The sequence below is a fragment of the Palaemon carinicauda genome, chromosome 15 (genome assembly GCF_036898095.1).
Source record: "Palaemon carinicauda isolate YSFRI2023 chromosome 15, ASM3689809v2, whole genome shotgun sequence".
In the NCBI taxonomy this organism is placed as follows: Eukaryota; Metazoa; Arthropoda; class Malacostraca; order Decapoda; family Palaemonidae; genus Palaemon; species Palaemon carinicauda.
The window spans coordinates 21,867,050-21,882,049 of record NC_090739.1 but is presented as its reverse complement, the minus strand read 5'-3'; the positions used below and the strand labels follow the sequence as shown (position 1 = coordinate 21,882,049).

Below are 15,000 nucleotides of genomic sequence, written 5' to 3'. Positions count from 1 at the left end.
AGCACTTAGCATTATTTACTTCAGTTTTTTGTATGTATTTCAGGAACATCTTTTCAGGTTTTATGTAATGTATAAAAGAAAATCCTTATAAATGTATTACCAGAAAATGTTTTAAAAATGATGAGCTATTTCCTGTTAATAATATTTTATTAAGAGAGACAAACGTACGAATGGCAGCTCTGGTCGAAATCGGAAAACCAACCTACACATTGAAATATAAATAATTAAAAGAAAAAAAAACTGTAAGTCAGAAAAGAAAGAATGAGCACCCTTTATATTCGCTTTTGAATAAATCCCATGATTGTGAAGGACGAACCCAGATCCCATCTCATTTACGAGACGGGATCGTCATATAGAGATTTTGAAGTTTTCTATAAAGGACGGAATGTTCAATAGGATCGAGGCACCGGGGAACCGGATCGAGTATCATCTGGACCACGCTATAGGGATTCTATTGTCTCAAGATTTCTCTTAATGTGATGCAGATGGGGAGAGGAGTTGGATAATGTTTCTCTCTCTCTCTCTCTCTCTCTCTCTCTCTCTCTCTCTCTCTCTCTCTCATATAAAAACGGAATAAAAGAAATACGTTGAGGACTTGAATTGAAAAGATATATCAGACGCGTAACACCGAGATCTTCATTAAGGCTTCTGGGGGCGTTTCTTCGTCTCGTTGGTGTTCTATAATTAGATGGAAATTACTTACCAATCGTCTCTCTCTCTCTCTCTCTCTCTCTCTCTCTCTCTCTCTCTCTGACGCCTTCTCTACTATAAAGTTAATTTTTACTCCTGCAATAACTTGTATTTGATAATAAATCTTGACAGCAGAGTCTCTTATTGCAAAATCATGTTGATTTGAAAAGGATTATTTTGAACTACTTATTTAATATAAATTTTCAATTATTTCTTTCATATAAATGTTATTTTCATACTGAAATACAATCTCAGAATAAATCAAAATGTGTAGCAATACTTCCTTTGAAGTGTTAGATTCTTGATGGAAAAAGAAGTAAAGTTCATATATGAAATGAAAACTCTTAAAAGAATGTTTTGGTTCATGAACTAAGAGCAAGTATAAAATTCTTTCATTCATAAATATTCAACTGAAAAGTATGAGAAACTGGATGCTCAAAAGTCTGCAAATTACCTGCCTCTATAAATATTCGCTCAGTGTTTATTTTCCTTTTCAAAATGATCAGAAGTTTTCCCCCCCAAAGTTTCCGGCAAAAGGACATTCTTGCATTTACGTCCAAAGTCCAAAATGAAATCTCCGCCAGTTCTGGAGGACACGTTAATTAAATTAAGTTGCTGACAGTAGTGTACTGAGTCTCTCATTACACGGACGCCTCCCGGCATAAGGGACCTTTTGTTGATGTAATTAGTTCTCTGGTATGGAAGGCAGAAACCATTATCGTAAGCTGTCTGTAAAGTATAATTTGTTTTAATAGAATTCTTTTTTAAATAAACTCCTGCTAGTGGTAATTCAAAAGCAGCATCGAGGCACAGCCATTTTACGATATGCTGTAATTTGGAATTATATGTCTTTTCCCTGGAAATTTATATTTTACGTCAGAATTATTACTTCGCCGGTATATTAGATTGGTGGATGGAAATGGAAATTCATGGACTTAATACAGATTAGTTAATTATATTTTTACTTGAATGGTTTAGTATGATAAATAATCTTTCCATGTGTCTCCCGATAACGTCAGTCACATGAAACTCTTCATCTTGATTTAATCCTTCATGACTCGAGAAAAACATGTTGAATTTAAATATTAAAGCGATAGTTTCTTAAAGAACAAACTGTTATTGAAAGTATCAATTCTATTTTACCATGCTATTTAAAGTCTTTGGATATAAAGATAATGATGATGATATTAAAAATAAGTCATCAAAGAAGGACCACACAGGCAATCTCTACTATTAAACATCACCAACAATTTTTTCTTCTTATAAACACATCTCAAGTAAATAGTTTAGTTTCTTTTGTTCAATTCTCCAACTATCGGTTGGACAGGATAACCAAGAACGCGCAAAATAAGTCAATCAAGGAGATTATAGAAGGAAACCGAGAAAATGAAGTAGACAAAATATTTGAAAAAGTCAAATTACTAGGAGTCAGAGATGCCTAAAGATGGGAGAGTCAGTAAGGGGATGTTATCATCATTTGAAGGTCTTAGGTCCTATCAACCCTTAGCTGCACTCCTTAGCCATCTGCTATACCTCCAGACTTACTTATTTTTTTTCATCATGCTGTCTAACTTCTTACATTTTACTTCATACTGCTATCAGTGTTTTCGTCCAGTTGCACATGGACGCTGAATGGCCTCCCAGGTCCTAGTGCCGAACCTTGTTGACTAAATGCATGAAGTCCAATCCAAAAAAGGGGGATGATTCAACATTTAGAAGTCCGAATTGAATATCTGTCCACTTGGCTTCTATCTTACTTTAGAAAGGATAACATAAAAAAAATTCAAATCTTTCTGAATTGTTTCCGTAGCAAAAGATAAATAGATTGTGAGGACTTCGATCTTATTTCTCTCCACATGCTTATTATTTTCAAATATAATTTATCACAGTCGTTTGGGTAATTACCAAAAATAAATGGTGTTCCTAGCGTGGTTATCATTTAATATACCCATTAATGCACTACCACTCTATATCTCTGGAAATATCCGACCCTTGTCTACCTTATAGCTATTTTAGAGCCAGTAAAAGAGGGCATTGCGTGAAGGATGAATATCACCGTGGCCTTTCCGTTCGGAATTTACTCATATTGCAAAGATTATGGAATCACAAGATGGCAGGTAGGAGGCAGAGGCAGGGAGAATCCTCTGTGGGGAAGAGAACGATGGCTGAACACGCCATGTGCCACTTAGGTGGTCTCTAGGCATGAAGCGTCCAAGTAAAGGGAAAGATCTAGTGCTTGTGTCGTCTATGTTAGAATCTTTTTAGAGTTTTTTTTTTTTTTTGTCTGTTTTTTTACCTTGTAAGAGTAGTTAAGATTTTGTAGTCACCAAAGATGATTAGAAAAGTCTCAAAACCTCATAAGGTGTTTTGTCTTATGGTAATTACATGATTTGTGATATTTCTTAAGGTAGATGTAAGACAGTATAAAATTGCATGCAAATTTAGGTTATTTTACTCTGTCCGTGAATAACGCAATTTAGATACCTACTCCCATCAGGTATAACACAAATTTTGACATCTATCTCATCCATGAATAACGTAAATTTAGACATCAAATCCTTCCATGGATAATGCAAATTTAGACACATACTCCATCCATGAATAACGCAAATTTAGACACCTAGTCCACCTAGGAATAATGTAAATTTAGACATCTACTCCATCTGGGAATAATGCTAATTTAGACACTAATCCCTCAAGAAATTACGCAAATTGAGACACTTACTCCATCTAGGAATAAATCAAATTTAGACATCTACTCCATCCATGAATAACGCAAATTGAGACACTTACTCCATGTAGGAATAATGCAAATTTAGACGTAAACTCCATTTAGGAATAATGTAAATTTAAACACCTACCCTATCCATGAATAAAGAAAATTTATACATATACTCCATGTAGGAATAATGCAAATTTAGACACCTACTCTATCCATGAATAAAGAAAATTTATACATATACTCCATGTAGGAATAATGCAAATTTAGACACCTACTCTATCCATGAATAAAGAAAATTTATACATATACTCCATGTAGGAATAACGCAAATTTAGACACAAACTCCATCAAGAAATAACGCAAATTTAGACATATACTCCATGTAGGAATAATGCAAATTTAGACACCTACTCCATCCATGAATAAAGAAAATTTATACATATACTCCATGTAGGAATAATGCAAATTTAGATACCTACTCTGTCCATGAATAACGCAAATTTAGACACAAACTCCATCAAGAAATAACGCAAATTTAGACATATACTACGTCTAGGAATAATGCAAATTTAGACACATACTCCTTGTAGGAATAATGCAAATTTAGACACCAACTCTATCAAGAAATAAAGTAAATTTAGATACCTACTTCATCTAGGAATAATGCAAATTTAGACACCTACTCCATTTAGGAATAATGGAAATTTAGACACCAACGCTATTAAGAAATAGAGCAAATTTAGACACCTACTTCATCTAGGAATAGCGCAAATTTAGACACCTACTCCATCCACGAATAACACAAATTTATATTCGTACTCCATTTAGGAATAATGGAAATTTAGACACTAACTCCATCTAGAAATAACGCAAATTCAGAAACCTACTCCATCTAGGAATAATGCAAATTTAGACACTTACTCCATCAAGAAATAACGCAAATTTAGACATCTACTCCATCTAGGAATGATGGAAATTTAGACACCTATTCCATCTAGGTAATGGAAATTAAGACTCATTTCCTCATTCTAGGAATACATATTACCTTTTTCAAAATCGTATAAATCTACCTAAATTATAGCAAATACGATGCAGCTTTTCTCCCTTTAATAATGTAATAATGATGAGGGAGTAGAAAAACAAGTTAAAATATCCAGCTTGCGAAACTGCATATAAACAGGAGAAACTGAAGAGAAATGGTTAATGGGGAAGTGTTTGAATGAAAGGATCCCTTTCAGACTTCTCTCCTTTTTACACGTTGAGGAAATACCGTGAAAAAGACGAGAAAAGCTTAAGGAAATATAGAAAGAAAAGCGACAGCGAGTTTCATATTCCTCACGACGAGACACCTATGGATTGAATAAAAATCTCTCTCTCTCTCTCTCTCTCTCTCTCTCTCTCTCTCTCTCTCTCTCTCTCTCTCTCTCTTTCTCTCTCTCAATAAGCAGTCTAATAGCGTTCTCTTTTTGAATTTTGTAACGAACTGGATCTATTTGCCTGGTTACAAATTTCAACAAATTAAACATAAATGTGGTGAACGAAACATCAACTGGCTGAAAAAAAGCAGTTCCATTCAAATTATGTTTGCTGTGCACGTACGTTTTCCCGAGTCGGCATCATGAAATTTATTTATGGAAGTTTAACACAAGCACACGTGTGTGTATATATATATATATATATATATATATATATATATATATATATATACAAATACACACACACGCATATATATATGTGTGTGTGTGTATATATATATATATATATATACACATATATATACAGTATATATATACAATACAAATATATATATATGTATATATATACATATATATATATACACACACACATATATATATATATATGTGTGTGTGTGTGTGTGTGTGTGTGTGTGTGTGTGTGCATTTGTTTATGTATATATTGCAAACTAGGCTATAATCTTAGTTGGAAAAGTAAGATGCTATATGCCCAAGGGCTCCAACTTGGTAAAATAGCCCAGTGAGGAAAGGAAACAGGGAAATAAATAAACTACAAGAGAAGTAAAAAACAATCAAAATAGAATATTTTAAGGACAGTAACAACATTAAATTAGACCTTTCATATTAAAACTTTAAAACTTCTAAAAAGAAATGAGGAAGAGAATAAGATAGAACATCTTGGCCGAGTGTACCCTCAATCAAGAGAACTCTAATTCAAAACAATAGAAGGCCATGGCTATGGCACTACCCAAGACAAGAGAAGAATTGTTTGATTTTGAAGTGTCCTTCTTCTTGAAGAGCTCCTTACTACAGCTGAAGAGTTTTCTACCCTTACCAAGAGGAAAGTAGCCACTGAACAATTACAGTGCAATAGTTATCCCTTTAGGGTGAAGAAGAATTTTTGGTAATAGTGTTGTGAGGTGTATGTGGACAGAGGAGAATGTGGAAAGAATAGGCCAAAGTGGAAAGTACCCGTGACCAGAGAGAAAGATCCAATGTAGTATATATATATATATATATATATATATATATATATATATATATATATATATATATATATATATATTTATGTGTGTGTGTATGTATGTATGTATATATGTATATAATATATATATATATATATATATATATATATATATATATATATGTATGTATAATTATACACACACATATACGTGTTCAAATGTGTGTTTACCACGACTGAAATATCTTTCCACGTGAATTAACTGTATTGTATTTCAATAGTAAGTATACGAAAAGATTTATCCACCCTTTTAAGGCTTGTAATTTCTTTATTCTTTACAAATATTCTAGCGAATTTTGCCAGATATTTTCTGTGGCAGCAGAGTGCCGGCGGGCGTGAGAGGTCTGTTGTGTAATAAAGTGTGGCGTTTCCTTCCGTTCTGGCAGTCCTTGTGAGTGTTTTCCATTATTTATATTCTACATTTTTCCTTTATTTCCAGCATTGAATTTGGAGGTAATATAACAGACCCCCTTTCACCTCCTCTCTTCCCTTATCGTTAATGTTGTTCTTGTAAGCATGCGTTGAAGGTAATCATGACTGTCTGTTCGTACTATTCGCAAGTGACTATTCCGATGGCTCCCTCCGTCTTTGATGGGTTGGTAACTTTTCTGAAACATGTTTTGACAATATTGCATTTAGATTTTACCCTAGACGCTGGAATTTGAACTTCAATTATCCCTTTAGTCTTTCTGTCGAGTAACGCTGATTATGTAAGTAGTGGAATAATGAATAATGTCCATAAAACTTTTTTCTTTTACCTTACCACCTTGCCCAATTCTCCTCTTACCTTCATGAGATTACCTTGCTTCCTCCCCCAGCATTTTGGCATAATAATATATTACCTTCCTGTCATAATAGTATATTACAGTATTTACTCACCAAGAGAGATCATAATTTCAGTAGTATGTTCAACTAAATAATGGTGTTCCTTTTATACCTATATAATAAAGATTATTCTGTGTTATATATTATAACGTCCCATCCTTACTCATGAAAATTGTTTATTCGTACACAGAGTTCCCAGTTCTTTTTACTTTTTTTCTTCGTTGTACTGTAAGTGTTCTAGTAAAGAGACAGAAACTTCCTTCTCTCTGTAATAAACATTTGTCATCGGACTTCCGAGCTCTTTGTAATTCCCGAGAGTATTTATTTATATGTGACGATCACCCTTCAGACGATAGCTCCTCCGTAGTAAAATTCGGCGAAGCATTTCCCAGATGGAAGATGGACAACTGTTTGTGTAATGTAGCATGAATAGGAAATGCCCCATTTCTGTATTAACTGCCTTGGTTGATGTTCGTAATGGTAATATGTTATTCTTAGAGACCTGTTATGTTGCGCACAGTGTCCAGTTACATGTATATCAGGCTGAAAGTGGCGTTATTTACGTTATGGTTCGTCTTGTAATTCTTTTATGATGTTTATATTTAAAATGAAGAAAATCAGGCAGGATTCTCGTCGAACTTTTTCCTGTGTTAAGGAGACACGTGGGCAGATACAAAAAGTGTTCTTTGTTTAACATCCCGGTGCTTTTTAGAAAAAAAAAAACTTATTCCAATTTCGTACTCAGCGGCACGAATGATTATACAAAGAATCGGCCAAAAATGTTTGTTTTCATTGTTAACTAATTGCAGTAAAAGTAGATTAATAAGAAAAGTAATGAAGTTAATTACTTTTAGAGGAAAAGTGCTGGTGTGCACCAGCTCCCTTTGAGATATAAAAGGATTTCAAAAACAAAATAATTATGGACTTATTTCAATAAAGAAGACAAGGTAATGATAACGCTGTTATAAACAATATACGAAAGTTTTGATGCCATAATGTATAAAAATTGGCCATTACACGTTAATGAACAAAGGTAGCTTATAAATTACCCTTTTGATTGATGGCATACAAATTAATTGAATCTTCACAAAGAAAATTGAAATTTTATATTTGGTTGAAAGTATAGAAGTGAGTGCAGTATTTATCTTTTGAAGATTAAAAAAATAAATATATATAGGACGGTTTTAATGGCGAACGTTAGAGAAGTTAATTATTACATTTGGTGAAATAGAAAGATAAAAAATTCATTGTTGATTGATGCAAAAGTTAATGGCTGCCTCCTCAGAAACACTGGAAGCTAGAATTGTAATAACAATTCTCTGTTTTGAATTAAAAGTTTTAATGGTAATACGGAAGTTAACGTTTGCTTGTCGAAACGTTAAAAGAAAATTAGCTCATTTTAGATATTAAATTAGGAAACAAATTATGAGAATGTTTGAAATTTGCATCGTATGAAAAATTGAATATTGATCATGAACCCAAAAAAAGAGGCAAACTAGAAATATTCCTTTACTGTATTTTATTTGAAACGATAAGAGGAGGATACATAAGTTAAGTGAAATTGTTTTTTATTTAAACAAATATAGGAAGCTTTAATGGGAGATGTTATTAAAAAGGGAATGATCAGTTTTGAAACCATATATTCTTTTCTTAAAGATTATTGCTGAAATAACTACTTCTCCAGATATGATTAACGCAAGTGTCTTGGGGCCACTGAATGGTCTGTCCGGCCCCAGCGCTGACTATATGCCTCCAATTTTATAAATCCAATCCAGTGTTTTATAAATGGATTTTGTTAAAATTGCTTTCCTTAATATAATGAGGAATAGAAGAATTTCATTATTAGGTTTAAAAGGTAAATGTAAAGTTTAGTTTTTAGAAGTTTTGAAAAATTACTCTTCCTCAAGAATAAGCATGAAGAGTAGCCTTTCAAGTAGCCGTTTACATGGCAGTTATGATGGTGGTAAATGTATCTACAAATTATTTTTAAAATTTTTGAGACGCTTCTTATCACATGGAATTATTGACGTAATTTGAAGCATTTTCCACTCAACAATTTCACTGAGAGCTCATTTTGGGGTGAATCAGACTGTTATGTGTAATAATAATGCTTCTGAATATCAACCAGGAGTATTTGTGTTCCCAGTAGCTTATCTTTACACATAAAAGGGATATTATAGCGCGCGTTATATCCTCTATCACAGAACTCATTCACATGGATATTGTACTGCATATCTGGTATCTTGACAAAACATTATGTGTGTATTATTGCCCTCAGGGACAAGTTTGAATACTGATAAGCTCTGAAGCATGAGAATTCGTCTTTCCTTATGATATCCATTGTTATTAATGACGTTCTTTTTATTTCATTATAAACTTATCTCTCTCTCTCTCTCTCTCTCTCTCTCTCTCTCTCTCTCTCTCTCTCTCTCTCTCTCATTATTAGACTCACAGCGATACCTCTCTCCTATTCCCCTCCCTTTCTTAAGCCTCTCTTCTCGGCCCTCTCCACTTGGTTCTCGTTGTAATTACCCGCTTCAGAAGGCTATTCGACTCCCCATCTATGTAGATCCTTCCTTACAATATTCTACAATACCTTCTCTACACAATGAGAGTCATTGACGCCCCCCCCCCCTCTCTCTCTCTCTCTCTCTCTCTCTCTCTCTCTCTCTCTCTCTCTCTATCTCTCTCTCTCTCTCTCTGGTCATTGTGGGTAGGAACCACGTCTACTTCCAGAAAATGGAGAAAGAATCTATTATAATTACTGCCATCATCACTTTGGTGTTTGTGAATGAGATCTCACAGTGGAAGAAAGTTCTTGGAACTCGGCCTGAATTCTTAGAAGGTGTTAGAATATGCTGTCACAGTCGTCTTTGTTCCGAGGCCTCTATTCTCTGCCACGGCTCTCCCTCCCGGAAATGGCCGATTGAAACTATTTTACATATTTTTTTATAACTTCAACGTCTGGTGAGCCTTTCGGTCGAGCATTGTGTGAAATACCCAAATAGGAAATACATTTCGAAAATACACATTTCTTTTTAAAAACCAATTTATACATATGCAGCCAGTATGAATACCGTCCAGTACCGAAGGATTATTCATATATATTTGGAAAAGTAAAAGGTCTGTCCAGCGTAGTCGACATGGCCATTGCAATATTGTTAATCCCATAAATTCATCCTGCACTAACATCTATTTGTATCCTGAGTGGGCTCGATATTAATCATTAATTGAGATCAAAGGTAATCTTCTTGATCATGTAACATCACTCCCGCTTGATTAATTGCAATCTAGTTACTTAATGATCAAATGCAAACAGTGCACATTGAAGTCAGTAATGCTGTACAATCTACAGTAACGAATTTGCATTTGAAATTAGGAAAAGATTTTCCATGGTGTCGTAATGGACTTTGCACCGAATTAGTTTAATTAGTTATGTACGTGTACTTTTGATATGAATTTCAATTTATATTTTGCATTCTTTTACTGCTTTGAGATTGAGTTTGTTGTCGATCAGAACAAATGAGTTTTCCATTTATTATATATTTGAATTAAATATTATTTATGCATTTGAAATTATTTTATGTTTCCCGTAACAGAACATTTTCACTGTTGACTGCTGACATCAAAGATATTACAAGGAGAATGTAATGGGAACTTGAGGCGAAAATAATAACGAAACCTTGCAGATAAAAGTTCCCCTTGCATTATATTTAGAAGGAAAGGTCAGCATAAAGACAATATCCATTTCCTCGCATCGCAACTTGTGCAATCGAGGTCGGTAATGTTTGATCTCTTGGCTTTATTATCTTTTTATTAGCCGACCTGGGTTGTTCTTGGACATCTGTATGTCCTTCTCCTTGTGCGTTTGAGTGATTTTCTTGTGCTAGGTAGAAGCATGACGATCCTAGCATGTGATTAGGCCTGTTTGTTTTAATCACTTTGTTTAGTTAACTTAATATTCAGGTATAATTTTTTTTTTTTTTTTTTCATTCGAGTCGCTAGAAGTGTTCAAGAAGCTTGTGGAATAATCTTCCTAATCTGACGGTTGAATCGGTAGAACTGCAGAAGTTAAAACTTGCTGCAGTTGCTCTTCTGTTGAACAGCATGACAAGACTCGTTTAAGTTTACATATTACTGATCTATTTAATGTTATTGATCTCAAGGTATTCTATTTAATTGTTTCACATTTGTATTTTATTAGTTAATTTTATATTTCGTTTCCCCACTGGGCTGCTTTTCCTCTTGGAGCCTTTGGGGTTGATCATTCTGCTTTTCCAGCTAGGGCTGTAGTTTGGCTAGTTATGATAATAGTCATCTTAAAAGATACATTAATTTCATATTTTACAATTCTACCTCATTACATGTGCTATTTGATACCCTGGACGGAGTAGAATAATAACCTTTATATTGCTCCATGTGCTAGGTATATATTTAACATCTTAAATGACACCATGGAAGTTCGCTAGAATAACATGAAGATGAAGCCTTTTGCTTCTTAGGAAATCTTGTGGGATGGGGTTACAAGTCCCATGCCCTTCTCCAAAGCGAGGCCTCTACTAGTTTGAATGTCGAACCCAGAACCTCTCGCTAGATCAGGAGTTTATGCGGCACTATTCACGGTCGTAATTTTTCATCGTTAAAACACAAATGTTGAAATTTTCTACTTTATTTATACGTAAAATATTATTAATTTTCTGTCATATCTATGAACAGATGACTGCAATGTATATATTCAAAAAAAATTATATATACGTATACGTTTCTCCTAGTCCTAATCAAGCTGATTTGACATTTAGCTTGAAAAATCCACTACTAATGATGATAGGCTAGACTGTATATTTCAAACTCGTTCATTTATTTTTCATCTCATTAGTAGTGAGCACCGCTCCATCCATCTATAATGAGTTTAGTCAGAGAACTCTTAATATATCATAATTATATCAGAAATAATTTAATTTTTAGGTTGGAGTTCTCATTCAGAAAGATTTCCAAGAGCTTACGTAACTTCGGCCCCTGAATAAAAATTAATCTCTCTCTCTCTCTCTCTCTCTCTCTCTCTCTCTCTCTCTCTCTCTCTCTCTCTCTCTCTCTCTCTCTCTCTCTCTGTGTTTAGAGATATGAGGTGTGTAAGATTAGGAATTTTTCTCAACGAGTAAATCGTCATAGATGTTGTACATTAAGATGATGAATTTGATAAGTTTTGTCTTTTTGTTTACCTCAGCAATTATGTACTGTATTTTTCTTTCAACTTTGCTAATATGTATTTTCTCAAAATGTTGTATTCCTATGTGATTTGCTGTTGGTAAAACAGGATTTGTATTCTTCTTTTAAGACAAAGAAAGGCAAGATGGGTTGAAATTATTTCTAGTTTTAAGATTAAAAAGGCGTTTGATTTCTAATATTGGCTGTGGATATGTATAAGAGTAAATTACTTGATCGGTGGATTTTAAACATTCTTCTTTATGTAATTTTATGGTGAAATATGGACATTTCAGTCGATTTTATATTTTTAATGTTTCTGGATCTGCTGAATGCAATGAATTTTGATTGAAGTTCCTGTGAAGTTTATATAATTTCTATTAATATTTTTATTATTATTATTATTATTATTATTATTATTATTATTATTATTGACGGTATTTCGCCCAAAGTTGTGGTGTAGTTGTTCATTAAAGCCACTGCGATGTTAGAGAAAGAAAGTAAAATTCTCATTAATTTAAATAAAAAACAAAGTACTATCTTTGCGATATTAAGGAAATATGAAAAACGCATTTGCACTTGAAGCCACGAGAAAATATCGTATATTAAAATCTGTTTTGTAATTTATTTTCAATTTAGGACTAAAACATTCGCCCAAGAATTCGTTCATCAAACTAATTCGCAACTTATCAGCGCTGCATTATATAACCTAATAAATTCTTTCCAACTCAAGTCAAATGATCAGTCTTATTCCTGCTTTTCTCATTGTTATAAACCTTTCTGGTCATCAATTAATTTGGGATAAACAAATATCCTCTTACCAGGATTTTGATTCACCTTGTGTGGCCGTCCAATTCCTTGCAAAAATATAAACTAGAAACAATAACGGAAGGTCTTTGAGGCACTGAAGCTGTCAGTTATTTTTGTACACCTTTGCTGACCATGTCGATGGCCTATGCCTTTACCTATTCATGAAACGAGAACCAATGTATTGCATAACCTCTGGAAGAAGAGAGACTGTATTCTCTTCTCTTAACATTATATTTCAGATCAATTAGAAAATATTCCTGTTCCATATGACGTTTTTGAATTATATATGTTTTAACACTGTGTATTTTTATCTGCAGGTGAATAGTATCGTTCAAGTGGCTCATTTTTTGTTTTTTAAAGTTCGAGTATTTAAATTTTTGGCCAAATGAATTCATGAACCACCATTTTTATTGCATCGGTAAATGAGGTAATTATTTATAGGATAAAGATGCTCTTTATGTGGAATAAAATCATTTTTTAAAGGTCGCTTTTAGGAAATTATTATTAATGGCTTCCGTAACAAAAACAGCCATTTATACTTGACAATGGAATATTTCCAACAAACAATCATTAAAAGTTCCGTGACATTTTTTATCGCGATATTCGAGGCTTCGCTTTATTTGCTTTCCTTTGAAGTGGGATTTTGGGACCTAAGTATAAATCCAGGTAATATTTACAGTCCTGCGTGTCGAGCAAAGCAGAAACAGAGGAAAGAGAAGCGTTCGGTAAATATGATAAATCTCAGATTGAAGTTATTACGTATTCAGCTTTGTATTCGTATAAATTCAATCGAAATGTTTCCCGTAGAGGACATATTTTTTTTTCTCTTTCCTTACTTTTCAGAGTGAGTTTTGGTTTTGGCTGAGTGAGTTGCTGGTAATTATGTAGCTATTGGTGAAGCTGAAATATGAGAAGAGAATAGATTTGAAAAATTTAAAGGTTCGACTTTTCTATGCGCATTGGCATAAAAGCTAAAGAACAGTGTGTGCAGCTAGGATTTCTAAGAAACTATTGATTTATCTTTATTGTGCTTTGCATTTATTGAAAATATTAATTTTTTTTAACTTCAAACCTGTTCACACCACGTTTTCTGTTGAAGTATCCAAAATTTATGATATGGTAAACAACATAAGGATAAACTTTACGTTGCATACTTCAAGGATATTAGATGTTTTTTCTTGCTGATAGAAGCTATTAGTAATTAAAAGCTATGTTCATCTAAGTGACCTAGATCTTTCCGATCATATTTTGTGAGAAGAAACTATTGCTACGTATATTCCTCGTTTAGATTTCACTGTGTTCATACTTGAAGATTCAATCGCTTCTTGATATGATTGAAAATTGATTAAGATCAAATTCAAACCATCAGAATTATGTCAATCGGAAGTATATTTAGGCCAAATCTACAACCATCAAGCTGCCTCGCCTAGATTAGAGGCCGTTACCCTACGATCTTCGTGATTAAAAAATCCGTTGTACATTTTACACGAGCGTAATTGTGCATTACTTAGATAGCATTTAGGAAGTATGCAGGTTGAGGGTTACATTTGGGCGATTAGGTAGAGGGGTAAAAGAAAACTGGCTATAATAAATTTTCTATTGCTCTTACAAAACTAAATTTGGAGAAAGTAAGTCTTCTAACATTACTTAATCTTTAAACGTTTAGAAAGAGTGGTGTATGACTTCCTCGAAAATATTAATACTTGCAGGTTTCTTCTGGTTGAAATCGGTAATTCTTATCTAAGCTTGGTTAATGCTTGACGGAAAATCTCCGTTTTTTAGTCTGATCAATTTAAGTTTTCGAGATATTACACGTAGTACTCGTTGTGATGTGGTCTGGTTTGCTTTGGTGGTTTTCCAATGCAAAGTTGCCTTTTTATTTTTCAGAACTATCCATTACTTGCGACTTTTTTACTTCAATGTTAGATTGAAAACTGTATTTCAACACCTGCCTTTTTTCGTTCATATAGTTTTTGACCCATGAAAATCCACCTCCCAGTTTTTTATGCTAATTTTAAATGTCATATTTAATTATGCCAAAGAAGTATCTCGGTTAAATTGGAAAATGATATTAAAATTCGTATGTGCATTTACTTCCTACTCACGTGAATGCCCCAAAATTACTTATACAGTAGTTCTTTTGCATCGTAAGAATATAGTTCCGAAGACCTCCAAGGATTAGGTTATATAATTTCATTTCCATACGGCATCGAAATCATATTTTTATGCATCGATTGCCAGACGAATACCGA

The 15,000-nt window shown here is 33.5% G+C and overlaps 1 protein-coding gene across 4 annotated transcripts in view; it reads left to right on the top strand.

Moving 5' to 3' along the window:
- Positions 1–15,000, top strand: part of LOC137654511 (uncharacterized) — a 487,620-nt gene that overhangs the window by 286,038 nt on the left and 186,582 nt on the right. The window lies entirely within an intron of this gene.